The following is a 14,469-nucleotide window of genomic DNA, read 5'->3' as shown; positions in this document are numbered from 1 at the left end:
AGAGAAATCAGCGTGGAAACTTTGTGAAACCTAAACTGCAAGAAGTTGTGACTTGGGTGAAGAATTCATGGGAGAAAATCACTGACAGTTGCATTGCAAATGCACTGCAAGTAGGCTACCTTGACAAGAAGTACTCATTTAAAGACAGTTCTATTGCTAAACATGAGAGATTTGGTCCACTGATTCTGAAAGAAATGGAGTCACAAGAAATTCACCAGGAAATCCAGGAATTGGATTGTTATGATGATGTTCCAGAAGATGATGACATGATTGTCATTGAATAAATGAGTAAATTCTTGATACTGTAGGATTCAGTTTGTCTGGTTTGTGTTGACAACTACCGTACTACCGTACCGTATACAGGTAATAAATTTCCTTTATTTTCATTTAACAATAAATGTGTACCGTATTCTTCTTCATGGAAAAATAAGACACCCCCTGAAAATAAGACCTAGTGTGTCTTTGGGGGCAAAAATTAATATAAGACACTGTCTTATCTTCGGGGAAACACGGTAGTAAGGAGGGAATATGCTAATTGACTCACACCCCCATAAGATGGCGGCGCCCACAGCCACAAGATGGCAGTGCCCAGTCCCCTCAGGCCCGCTTCATCCAGCCTCAGTCCCAGAGTCTCCTCAGCCCCACCGGGGGGCGGCAGGCACCGCATCCAGCCTGAGTCCCCCAGTCCCCTCAGCCCTGCCTCATCCAGCCTCAGTCCCCCAGTCCCCTCAGGCCTGCCTCATCCAGCCTCAGTCCCCCAGTCCCCTCAGCCCCGCAGGGGAAGGCAGTTGGGGGCAATTGGGCAGGCAGGGGAAGGCAGTTGGAGGCGATTGGGCCATCATGGGAGGGCAGTTTGGGACAATCATGCCAGCAGGGGAGCAGTTAGGGGGCTTATCAGGCTGGCAGGCAGAGTGGTTAGGGGCAATCGGGCAGGTGAGTGGTTAGGAGCCAGAAGTCCCGGATTGTGAGAGGGATGTCCAACTGAGGGACAGGGCCTAAACCGTCAGTCCCACATCCCCCGAGGGGTCCCAGATTGGAGAGGGTGCAGGCTTTGCTGAATTTCGTGCACCGGGCCTCTAGTATATTATAAAGCCTATTTAGGAAAGATCATGTCAGAGTTTTTGAAATTCTGGCCCAATTCTCTCTAGTTAAATTTATAATTAATAAATACAGATTCCTCGACTCCATCCTCCAGACCTACTCTGAGATCTGAAGCCCAGTAATCAGCATTTACTAATCCTCATCAGAAGATATTTTTTCCATTGATCTTTTTTAGAGAGAGTGCAAGGGGGAGTAAGGAAGGGAGGGAGAGAGGGGGAGAGAGGGGGGGGGAGAAGAGAGAGAGAGAGAGAAGCATCTCGCGTAACTGGTTGCCTCGCGCTCAAACATGGAGCTTGTCCTTGTCTGGAATCTGAACCCATGACCCTTCAGTCCCTGGGCTGGCACTCTAACCACTGAGCCACTGCCTAGCGCTGGAATCATGATTTAATAAATCCTTCAAGGTAATGTGTACACAATAAAACTTGGAACTCGCTTGTTTAGAGACAGGGCAAAAATTCAATGAAAAGAGTCCAGGTAAGGAAAAGAAACATTAAAATGTAGACACTAATGTTTAAAAAAAAATTACTATTTGCTGGTAGCTTACACAAAATGAGCAGAATAGCTCGAGGGAAAGTATAGTGAATGTCTTTGCTACAGTCTTACACAAAATGTTTAAATTTCAACGATCTTAAATACTGAATATTTAAACCTATTTCCCCCCAGCTAATGATGAAACAAAAATTCATTAGCAGGGATGGGAGAGTGGGAGTAGCCAGCACTAGATGAAGGAATGTCTATTCTGAATATTGCTAAGTCCTACTTCGTAAGAGCTATTTATACACTTATATAGTATGATACTCTGGTGTTAAAAATCTTAAAAGGAACATACAATATATGTTCCTAAAAGGCAAGACAAAATTAGTCTGAAAGTTTTCAATAAGGCAAGATATAAAATTTCTATACATGTAAAGCACTCATTTAGTGTCCGCTTGAGCTAAAGCCGACCCGTAAAGCACGGACAGCACTCACTCACGCATTTAGGGTACACATTTAAACTATTCCACAAGGCAAGACTTCGCTACGGGGTTAGGCAGAGTTTGATATTTTAGGTAGTTCGTCGTTACAAATAAGTAAAACAAAAAAACACCAAAATAAAAACAAAGCAAAACAAAACAAAGAAAACTCCATGCTGGAAATATGAGTCGAGTATTTCCGAAGTGACTCCACAATAACCCAGTTGGCCAATGAATAAAGGGGGTTAGAGGCCTGTCTGTGGCACCAACTAAACCTCATCCCTATTGTTAGCAAACTAATACGACCCTTGTGCATGATGCTATTACTACAGCCACTTTAAATGGGCAAGAGTCTCGGATTTTTGCGGTACAAGAAAAATGTCAAGCGTGAAAGAAAAACATCCGGGTTTTAAATACAAAGGCTACTCAGATTTCAGTTTAAATCCCTACCGGGCATTCCAAAGCCTGTCACTTCCCCGCCGAGCAGAAGAATAGCCTGCTGCGGCCATCCCCCTCGAGAAGAACCCGGAGCTAGCCGAGCACCTCTCCATTCCAGAGCTGTGCCAACCTTCCATCTTTAATAAAGGAGGGTTCCTTTACCTGTGGCAACACTTTCGCATCAGCTATAACTACTGCCGAAGCTTCAGCATTCGAGCCGAAATGGGGAAAATGCTAGACGGCAATTACGAGCATGTCAGAGATTAAACAAAAGTCGGAGGTTAAACAAGGCTCGATACTATCAGAATTGCCTCGTACGCGCCAACCGTCGGGAGCGCTGGACCGGGAAAAGCTGCCCTGCGCCGCGACTTCTCAAAGTCCCTATAGCTGCCCCGCCACCCGAAAACCCACAGGCAGCCCGAGGCCGCCCGCTACCCTGCGCCGCCTGCCGAGCCCTGGAACCCTCCGCTTCATCCCGCTCCCCAGCGGCTCACCACGGCGCGGCCAGAAGTTCCAGAAGGGCTGGGCCACTTTTCAGTTCTCGCGCTGCAACAACAGCAACATCCCCATCCAACGGCCTGCAAGATTCAAAATCTCCACTTCCGCCCGCAACCCGGAAGAGGCGCTCGGCCCCGCCCCCCGCGGGCGGAACCCGCGGCGGCACGGGAGGTGGCGGCGGCGGCGCGCCCAGCGGGCTGCCGTCCCGACTGTGTCCGAGTCACATCAGTTTCTTTCGCCCGGCTCCATGTTTCTGTGCACAGCGAAGTCGGCGCAGGGTCGGTGTTTCTGCCCGGTGGCTCCTCAGAGGACCCTGTTGTTTCTGAAGTTTCATTCCTTCAAGGAATGGAGAGAATAAAAGCGGTGACTTACCCTCCGTAGACAGCAGTAACAGCAAGAAGTAAAAACAGCCTCCCCAGACTTGGTACGGGTGTACCTGGGCCTCCTTAGTCCTAGCCTGGCAGAGACAGGACTTTTAACCTCTTTTCCTCCCATGTTTGGGGAAGACTAAAAGCCAAGTGCAGGAATCACCCTGACTTCAGCCACAAACTGAAAGTAAGTTGTAGGACCAGAACTGGTCCCAAATAAAAATTCCGAGGATAAGTGCTAAAAACCGGCAATTCTTTTTTTTTTCTTCTCATCAGAGATCATTTTACAAGATAATTGTAAAGATAATGTGTGAGATTCTTGGGGCAACAGTGCCAACTTTATCAAGGATTGCACAATATATTCCTTTTTTTTTTTTTTTTTTAGCTGACATTTATTCATACACTTAATAACTGTAGAGCACACTACATGAGATATTGTTCTAATGGTAAACAAAAAAAGAAAAATTATGTAAATTTATTGCTAATCTAAGGAGTGTTAATTACTTACATGTCACCTGAAAATTAAGGTTAAGGAAAGTATGGCTTTGGTGTAATAAAGAAAGCATAGGCATAGAAATGCATTTTGAAGGAGAAAGAAGGTAGTTTCTAAAGCTGGTTATTTCTGAAAGTTATAAGAATGTTTGCGTCTAATACACTTTGATATATAATATTTTGGTAAAATCAAGTTTGACAATCCTGCAAGGGTTTAAATTTTAAGAAACTTTCTCTTGATCTAGAATTGGCTTTAGATCATACCAATAGGCTCTGAAATGCTTGAATGTTTGTTTTCTCTCTCACGAAGGAAAATTTTATACTGAAGGTACATAGGAGCCTTTGTCAAATATGTTATTAGTTACAATATTATAGAACATTGGGTTTTACAGAAAGAATTTGCCAGGGATTATAGTGTGAAACTAGTTCCCTCAAATACACCCCTCAAGAAAATTCTGTGAATTAGAATGGCCAGCCTATGGTGTGGGTTGGCCCTCAGAGGGAACCCTAGATGTCCTAACTGTCAGGGTCCTCTTTGAGGTCATCACGGGTGATCCTGGTCATCCTGATCAGTTTTCTTACATAGATCAATGGCTAGAAATAGCTCAGCACAGGCCTCCTTGGATCCGGCTCTGTGTGTATAAGAAGGGACTGAGTAAGGTTTTAGTGGCAGGAGAAAAGAAGCAGGTCCCTCAGAAGGAAGCTCAGCCCCCTGTTCTACAGGAACACCTCCCCCACCCCCCGCCCCCTGCCGCCGAGGAAGTGCCACCAGTTTTACCACCTTCATAAGTGTGCCCCGCCAGCACAGCCAAGGGTTCGGCGAGCCTGAGGGAGGGCCGGCGAAGGATGAAGAAAAGACAGAGTATAAGCTGGGTCTAGGTGGATCTTCTGTGCCTGGCCGAGGCCACAGAACAGATCCAGACTGCAAGCTGATGCTTTATTTTATAGTCAGAGGCAAACAAGGTAATTTACAATGTTCTTCTAAGTTTCACTTGTTTTGGCAGCACTTGCTGCACCTCCCACAGCCCATTAGCTACCCAGGAAAGATCTAAGGAGCAGTCTCAAGATCAAGCTTAATTATGCTAAGAGGGCTGTGCCCTCTAAGCTGGGACTTGTTTTCGGCTTTGCCAGCAGGTCAGTCTGAAGCTTAACCCTATAACCACTCCCTACACATAAGTGCCTCAAGTGGCACCCAGGGCTCCTTTGCCTGGTCAGGGAAGCTTAGATACACCACCTCCTCCCGTCTCCCCGCTAACTGGACTCTCCATAGCCAGTTGGATGACGTTTGTGCACAGCTGGTCAGGGACCCAGGCCACCCCTGGCTTTCTAGATGCCTCTCCAAGAAACTCGGGTCCCCCAGTATTGGGAGAAGATGGGACCCTACAAGAGGGGCTCTTTTACTGCCAGCCTTTCACTATAACTGATCTCTTAAATTAGAAGCATCACACTTCTGCTTATTCTGAAAACTCTCAGGCCATGGTTGATCTCCTGGAGTCAATTTTTCAGACCGGTAAGCCCACCTGGGTCAATTGCAAGCAACCCTGACTGCTGCGGCTGTCATAGAAGCTAACTCCCAGAACCCTCAGGCAGGAAGGAAAGAGAGACAGCAAGGAGCCAAGTCAGGAAAAGGAAGGACGGATCTTAAACGGGACTGGTGTGCCTATTGTAAAGGATTAGGACACTGAAAGAATGAATGTCTGAGCCGCCAGAAAAAGCAGGCAAGACCGTCCAAACCACCCAGCTGCTATCTGCCAGATCCGCCTGAGGCAGACCTCATCGAATTAGCGGCAGCCGACTCCCACTAGGACAGACTGGGCTCTTTCCAACTGGCCCCCCACGAGCCCGTGGTCAGAATGAAAATTGGGGGCCAGACTGTGAACTTTATGGTTGATACAGGGGCAGAGCACTTTGTAGTTACTCAGAAAGTAGCTCCCCTCTCAGGAAAGGAGGTCACCATTAACGGAGCTACTGGGGACCACACCCGGAGACCATTCTGCCACCCCCACTGATGTCAGCTAGGTAGCCACCAGGTGGTTCATGAATTCCTTTATTTGCCAGACTGCCCAGTCCCTCTAATGGGCAGAGACCTTTTAGCCAAAATGGGAGCAAAAATCATCTTTGCCCCGACAACTCAGCACAACTGCGCTTAGGTGAGGAGACCTCTCCAATGATCCTGTCTCTAGCAGTGCCTAGGGAGGGAGAATGGAGACTTTATACCTCCCAGTCAAAGGACTCACCATTAGAGCCTGAATTAGAGAAGGAATTCCCGCTGGTCTGGGCAGAAGGCCTTTTTCTGTCTTCAGCTGGCACCCTCCAGTCAGCCCCTGTTGCCTTTGAATGGGAAAACCCAACCACAGGGGCTAAGGAACAGTTCACCTGGACCAGACTGCCACAAGGGTTAAAGAATTCCCCGACTCCTTCTAGTGGAGCAGTAGCATCAGATTTGTCCAAATTTCCAGGACAAGACTTGGGGTGCATTCTACTCCAATATGTAGATGATCTACTAACCAGCCCCACGCAAGCTCAGTGTTGGGAAGGAACATGAACCCCTTCTAAGACTCCTAACTGAAACAGGTTACTGGGTGTCCAAAAGGAAGGCTCAAATCTGCCAGAGGGAAGCCAAATACCTAGGTTTCCAAATCACCCAAGGGAAACGAAGACTAGGGACTGAAAGGAAGCTGGCAGTATGTGCCATACCAGTCCCCAGCACCCGGCGACAGATTCGGGAATTCCTAGGGGCAGCGGGGTTCTGTCATATTTGGATCCCAGGGTTCTCAGATCTAGCTGAGCCCCTCTATGAAGCCTTAAAAAGAGAGGAAAAGGCACCCATTAACTGGGGTCCTGGGTAGGAAAAAGCCTTCATGACCATAAAGACAAAGCTCACTGAGGCCCCGGTCCCAGGTCTCCCAGATGCAACACGGGACTTTAACCTTTTCCTTCACAAGAACAACGGGGTAGCCCTAGGAGTTCTGACTCAGTAGTTGGGACCCTGGCAGAGGCCAGTACCCTACCTCTCCAAACAGAATGACCTGGTTGCCTCCGGATAGCCCCATGCCTCAGGGCCCTTGCAGCCACAGCCTGATTAATTAAAGAGGCATACAAGCTCACTCTAGGACAGAACTTAAATGTTAAAGTGCCTCATGCTGTTGTCACCCTAATTGAAGCTAAAGGGCAACATTGGCTGACTCATGCTTGGATGACCCAATCAGAGGGAACCCCTGAGCATGATTGTCTAGAAGTCCTAGAGGAGATTTACTCCAGCCGGCCAGATCTAACAGGCCTCTACAGAATCTGGACTTAGTATTGCTCATAGAGGACAGTAGCTTCCTAGATAAAGGAAAAAGACTAGCTGGGTATGCAGTGATATAAAACTTTGAGATAATAGAGGCACAGGCCCTGCCTGAAGGATAGTCAACGCAGAGGGCAGAACTTTGGGCCCTAGTCAGAGCCTTAAATATCAGTAAGGATAAGCGTGCCAACATCTACACTGACTTGCGCTATGCCTTCACTACCCTGCATATCCACGGGGTCATATACAAGGAAAGGGGGCTCCTGATGGCTGGAGGAAAAGAAATAAAAAATCAGAATAAAATCTTGAAGTTACTAGAAGCAGTCTGGGAGCCCAAGGAAGTAGCAGTCATCCATTGTTAAAGGACATCAGCGGGGAAAAGACTCAGTGTCAGAAGGGAACCGTTGCGCAGGCACAGCAGCAAAGCTGGCTGCTAAGGAGCGGGCGATGCTATCGTGGATCATGCTGGTTCCTGAATTACCTGAACTTCCGAAATACACCCCTCAAGAAGAAGGATGGGCCCAGCGAGAAGGAGGTAAGAGGACGAAGGAAGGTTGGTGGATACTTCCTGATCATAGGGTCTATGTTCCAGAACAGTTAGCTCATAGAGTAGTTCTCCAGCAATATGAATTTACCCATTTAGGGAAGATGGCTCTAGAAATCTTGTTAAGCAGTTATTATCTAATTGCCCATTTCCCCTCCTTATGCGCCTCAGTCTCTCAGTGCTGCCTCCTCTGTGCACAGAACAATGCAAGGCAGGGTCCTGTAGGACCCATAGGAATTCAGCACTCTGGGCAGGCTTCCTTTGAAAATCTAGAGGTAGACTTTACAGAATTAGGGCACCTTTTCAGGCTGGGTTGAGGCATATCCTACCCACACGGTGAAGGCGAAAGAAGTCACCAAGGCATTACTGTGGGACATAATTCCGCTGTATGGAATGCCATTAACCATAGAATCAGATAATAGCTCAGCCTTTGTAGCTGAAGTAGTACAGCAGTTAGCTAAGGCCTTAGGAATTAAGTGGAACTTATATACAGCCTATAGGCCCCAGAGTTCAGGGAAAGTAGAACACATGAACCGGACACTCAAGCAGGCTATGGCTAAGCTATGCCAGGAGACAAACTTACCCTGAACACATATCTTACCACTTGTACTCCTGCGGGTACGCTGTGACCCGAGGGCCAGGGTAGGGTTCTCTCCCTTTGAAATTCTATATGGCAGACCCCCTCCCTTATTTCAGCAAAAGGGAGATTTGGGGGAAGTAGGGAACTTAATAAATTCAGAAACAGCTACAAGGACTTCAGAAAACTATCCTTGAAGTCCACAGATGGGTTACTGATGATTGCCTATCTCTCTAGGAACAGCTGTGCATCCTCACAAGCCTGGGGACCAGGTTTGGGTAAAAGATTGGAAAAGCCAAGCTGGAAGGGACTTTATCCAGTCATACTAATCACCCCCTCAGCTCTCAAAGTTTCAGGACTGAACACCTGGATCCACCACTCCTGGGTGAAAGCAGCCCACCAGCTGGACAATCAGCATCCAGAGTGGAAGGTGACCTATGACCTGAACCACCCCCTGCAGATCATCTTCAAGAAGATGGCAGATCTGGCTGACCGACCTGACTTAGGTATTTCTGGATAATCATTGTTTTCTTTTTTCTAACAGTTTTATTCTGTCTTTATACAAGTGTCGCCGGAACCCCCAGACTGGTACTGGGAGAAGAACTTCTCTGCCCATGCTACTCCAAACTACTATTACAACCCCCTTGGGGAAGATGATGAAGACATGCATGCTACCCCCCCCCCCCCCCCCGCTTTTCGTTGCCCCCCTTCAGCAGGAAATAGCTAGAGTGGTTGGCAACCTTATCCCCAATTCCTGAGTCTTCTGTAATCCCCAAGGCTAATGCTAGCTTGTGGAACAAGATGGGGGGAATGAGAAGGAAAATAGGGGGAAAACTTTGGCAGCTTATAGCCTAGTTCAGTATCTAGTTAAACAGTAATCTTCCCCATTCTAACTGACTTGGGCAGAGCTACAAAGCCCACCCCGAGGGGCCCGCCACAAGAAGGTGTAGATAGATAGATAGATGATAGATAGATAGATGATAGATAGATAGATAGATAGATAGATAGATAGATATCCTATCTAATAAAAGAGTAATATACAAATTGACTGTCACTCCAACACAGTCAAAGATGGCTGTCCCCATGTGGACACAAGATTTCCGCCACAAGATGGCTGGCACGGGAGGGCAGTTGTGGGTGATCAGGCCAGCAGGGGAGGGCAGTTGGGGGTGACCGGCCTTCAGGGGAGGGCAGTTGGGGGGGACCAGGCCTGCAGGGGAGGGCAGTTGGGGGAGACCAGGCCAGCAGGGGAGGGCAGGTGGGGCAGACCAGGCCAACAGGGGAGGGCAGTTAGGGGCAACCAGGCTGGCAAGGGAGGGCAGTTAGGAGTGACCGGGCCAGCAGGGGAGGACAGTTAGGGATGACCAGGCCTGCAGGGGAGGACAGTTAGGGGTGACCAGGTTGGCAGGGGAGGGCAGTTAGGGGTGACCAGGCTGGCATGGGAGGGTAGTTAGGGGCAATCGGGCTGACAGGGGAGTAGTTAGGCATCGATCAGGCTGGCAGGGGAGTGGTTAGGGGGTGATCAGGCTGGCAGGCAAAAGCAGTTAGGGGCATCAGGCAGGCAGGCAGGCAAGTGGTTGGGAGCCAGCAGTCCTGGATTGTGAGAGGGATGTCCGGTGGGACCAGGCTTAAATGGGCAGTTGAACATCCCTCAAGGGGTCCAGATTGGAGAGGGTGCAGGCTGGGCTGAGGGACACACACCCCTCTGTGCACGAATTTCATGCACTGGGCCTCTAATATATATATATATATATATATATATATATATATATATATACACACACACACACACACACACATACATACATACATACACACACACACACACACACACACACACACACACACACACCTCCCCACATTGGCAGTTCAGGCTTTGGATCAAAGTCCCCTGGACTAGCAGCACTGTGTAATAAAGGTTTTACTTTCCTGATGGGTGCTGGCTGTCGCTTTGCCTGGGTCTTTAGCCACAACACCAAGGCCCCTTGCCACCTTCTCGGGACACCTGCTTCTGTCCTAAGGCTTTACTGAAGATCCAATTGAATGCACTGTATGCGCACTTCCCTCTCATTAACAGAACACTAGTAAACGCTTTCCTCTGTTGGAGTGATGAGGAAAATAAGGCATTTGGGGTGGGGGGCTAGCAGCCTGACTCTGTACCTAGTTAATAAATATCCCTAATACACATTCCTGTTAGCCTATAGTCTAGTCACTGCCCCTTCCTTAATTATCTGGTCTTGCAAGACCTATTTACTTAAATACTCACATTTTACAGAGGCCATAAACCATGAACAATACACAACCCCCAGAGGGGGTTGTTAGCGCTGGTGCCAGGCCAGGCCTTTAGGTGTGGTCTCATGGCCCCTATCCCAATACACAGGGCTTTTTGAAAAGCCCGAGAAAGGTCCAGAAGTCTGATCCTTATCTGGGGAACAAAGAAACCAAGGGGTATAAAGAGAATGCTTCCTCCATATTAGTTTGCTCAGGATTTGGAAACAGGCTCCCCTGAGTCATGGTACTAGTACATCTGGAAATAAATGTGTTTTTTTCCTGTATCTCCGGGTACTCCTGTGTATTTTTTGGTCGCCTGGTAAATTCTGTAACAGGAGGATGGGGTCCCTTATCTCCTAGAGTATCTCTGGGTATGGCAGAATAGAAAGGAAGCCTGGTGGTATCAGAGGGAGTCAGAATAATGGGAAACCTCTTCTGATTCTGTAACCAGACAATCAAAGGGTCCAGGCTGCCTGTCACTACTTGAGCCAATTCAGCAGAGACAGGATTGAGTCATATGTGAGCGTTTATTCCAATACTGCCAGCAGTATGGGAGAGCAGCAGGTCATCCACCAAAATCTGCTCTCCCCGTGCCCCCCCACCCCCAGCTGCTTATATAGGGTAGGACAAAGATTAAATGGGGAAGTAGGGATTACAGGCAAGGGGAAGCCGGGGCCTGGGGTGAGACTCCATTGCCTGGACAACAAGGTTGTTAATATTTCCATGATAATGAGCAGTTCTTGAATGAGAATGGACTGTGTTCCAAGGTTGTCTCCCAGGTCCAAGGTTGACCCCAGGTCCAAGGTTGACTCCCAGGTTCCCAGGGCACACAACTCTCAGCCAGGTTAGAATGTCCTTTCTTTAACCAGAACAAGGCAATCACAGTTAATAGAGCATGATTATATTTCCCATAACCACAGCTAGTCTCCACCATTCTATTTTTGCCCCTAACAATTCTAATTCATTTAGTAAATATTTATACCAGACATTGCTGACTTTGACTGTGCTATGACTTTATGACAGTGAAATTTTAGGTGAACAATACACTGTAAAGAATTATAATTTAGTAGATTTCACAATAAATATTCATGAAATTTATTGTTTATAACATTCTGAAATAAAAGTTTCACTATGTTTCCATCTATTCAAGTGAATTAATGTCAATAGCCCTTGAAAGTAGTCTTTACACTGAAACCAAGCTCTTTAAAAACTATTAAAAATTCCACTAAATAAAGTCTATACTTCCTCATTTGCCTTTAAAGTCAGCAGGAGGGGAGTCCTTGCCAGCCATTATTCATGGTCCCTCCTGCTATCCTTCTCTTCCTCCAATCAACATTTTGTTTGCACAGGGAAGGTGTAAATAAAAATTTTCATTGTAGAGTAATAGACTTATTTCAATAAAAAATCTAACTAGAAGCCAAATACTACACATGGTGTTTTTCCAGGCTCCTAATTTTAAATGGATTTTTAGAAGCAATTTTTCTAGACAGCTAATACATTAGCTCTTTCGTAAGAATTAACATATAGTCAAATATAGGTCAGAAAAATATTTTTTTTAATTTTTACCATACTGTATTCTATATATTCATTTTTAAACATTATTAAATAGCTATTCTCAGCTAAATATTAGAGGGATATGAAGATGTATAAAATGCTTACATAGCCCACAGAGAATGCCAGTGAAACAGGAATTTTTAGGAGTGAAAAAGACAGATTTAGAAAATTTTTGAAATTTTAAAAATTAAGAGGACTATGGAAGAAGCACAGGGCTGCAGAGCAGCAGAAGGTACATTTCCATGGAATGAGGGAGCTGGAAACAGCAAAAGGTCTATATTTACAAAATAAAGGGAAGGAAGCCCTTCATTCAGAAGGAGAAGAAGAAACCCCAAAGAGAATAAAAAACAAAAAGGAAGGAGGGGAGGAAAACCTCACATGTCCCATGTGAGGTTCAACCTTTGAACTCAGAAGTTACTATAGTAACTAGTCCAAGGAAATAGTGACCAATCAGAGGGGATATCAAGGCACCAAGATCTACAGCCTTTATAAACCATGGAAACAGGGATTCAGTGGGACTCTTTCCCCCTACCCACATGGGAGTCTGTGCTGTGAGATTCTTTCCCTTTCCCCATGAGTGAGTCTGTACTTGTTCTTCAATACATCTCCACCTTCGCTGTACCACCTTTCGTCCGTGGATTCATTCTTCGACTCTGGCGGATAAGGAACTCGGGAACCAGTCTGCCCAGGGGAACACCGTGTGTTCCAGTCCAAAAATTCCATTTCACCAGAATCCTCTCCTCTCCTTCATCTTCATTCCTTACTCCATCTAGGTTTTTCTTGAGCTCTAGTTTATATGAAATTTTTCTCTCTCTGCACCATGGAGCAGGTGAGATAAGAACTATGAAGAATGTGCATAAGAATTCCCTGCTGGAGAGACAGAAGAGAAGGTTATTTGTTCTCAAACTCCTGTCCTCCCTTTTATCAAGGGTTCTTTTAGATGCCCCAGGATGGCTGAGCCGACGCCCAAAGGCCTCCCCAATGGTGACAGAAGGGAAGTCTGGCAGAAAGTGTGAGCCTTGCTGCAGCTCAGATAAGGTGCTGCAGGCTATACCTTCCTAGAGTTCTTTGTGGCTAGTTTTCTGGAACCAAAAAGTGAGCCAAGGGGATCTAAAATATGTTATAGCCCACTGCCTTGAAAAATATACCTTCATTACAATAAAAAATTTTAAATGTGTAGAACTATGATTTTGGTATGACTGCAAGGTAAACATCAAAGATGGAATTTTAATTATTAATGTTTATGACTGGGTTTTCTGTAGATGGGCTAGCAATGCAAAGTAAAATACATGAATTATAAGTTCTATAATAAATAAAGAGTAAAATATAATAGATAATAGACATTTATATTTTTACCTTTATAGTGTAGAAAATGAATTTTGTTACATTAAAATTTCAACGTGTGTGTATATGTGTATATGTGGAAGTGGGGAAGGGGTTCCCACACCACCAAGCAACTCTCAGACACCAGTGGGTTGTCCTACAATTCAACTCAATTTGACACTGTCTGCTTGAGGTAAGCATCAGATTCCACAAGCCAAGGGCTCAGTTCCATGAGACTGCCTTCCCCCGCCCAACTTCAGATGCCAGTTGAAAGTCCAAGTTACCACCTGTGCTTCTGACCTACTGGCTATAGATTGAGGGTTCCAACAACCCCCTTCTTGGACTTCAGATGTCAGTTGAAAGTCCAGGTTGTCATCTGCATGTAATTCTGGCTAACTGGCTATAAATCAGAGGTTTAGGACTCAGAAAACCCACTTACTTACCTGATTACCAGTTTATTATAAAAACATATCTCAGGAACAACCAAATGAAAAAGAGGCATAGGGCAAAGTGTGGCCCCACACCTATTCCAGGTGCACCATCTCCCCCAAATCTCCATATGTTTACAAACCTGGAAACTCTCTGAACGCCATCCTCTTTGGTTTTTATGGAAGCTTCATTACATAGGTTCGATCATGGAATTCAACGTCCAGCCCCTCTTCCCTCCTGAGTGTCAGGGATGGGACTAAAGTTCCAATCTTCTAATTGCAAGGTTGGTCTGGAAACCAGCTCTCATTCTTAGGTGGGGATCAAAAATCAATTAATTAACGTAACAAAGGACACTATTGTAGCTCTCACCACCTAGGAAATTGCAAGGGTATTGGGAGCTTTGGGCCTGAAATGATGAATACCAAATATATATTTCTTATTATAAGTCACAATGTCATACAGGCTGCTTCTGTTGTAGGCGGTGTGAACAGTACCAGGTGTCTGACCAGTGGGGTCAGACCAATCTGGGTTCAGCAACTTTGGTGCTTGGGTTCTGGCTAGAAAAGAATTCAGAGCCAAGACCCAAAATGTAGGAGAGCATTTATTTAGTAAATCACAGAGGTAGATGAAGT

The 14,469-nt window shown here is 46.2% G+C and overlaps 1 protein-coding gene across 1 annotated transcript in view; it reads right to left on the bottom strand.

Annotated features, from left to right (window-relative positions):
- The window catches only part of G2E3 (G2/M-phase specific E3 ubiquitin protein ligase), a 78,370-nt gene extending 75,269 nt beyond the window's left edge, over positions 1-3,101 (bottom strand). Inside the window, exon 1 of the mRNA XM_080663836.1 lies at positions 2,987-3,101. The gene's annotated coding sequence lies outside the window, so the exon portion shown is untranslated. The remainder of the gene's footprint in view (positions 1-2,986) is intronic.
- Between the last annotated feature and the right edge of the window lie 11,368 nt (positions 3,102-14,469).

Source organism: Plecotus auritus (assembly GCF_963455305.1).
Source record: "Plecotus auritus genome assembly, chromosome: 1".
Classification (NCBI taxonomy): domain Eukaryota; kingdom Metazoa; phylum Chordata; class Mammalia; order Chiroptera; family Vespertilionidae; genus Plecotus; species Plecotus auritus.
The sequence above is the reverse complement of the archived record's forward strand: the minus strand, read 5'-3'. Positions and strand labels throughout refer to the sequence as shown.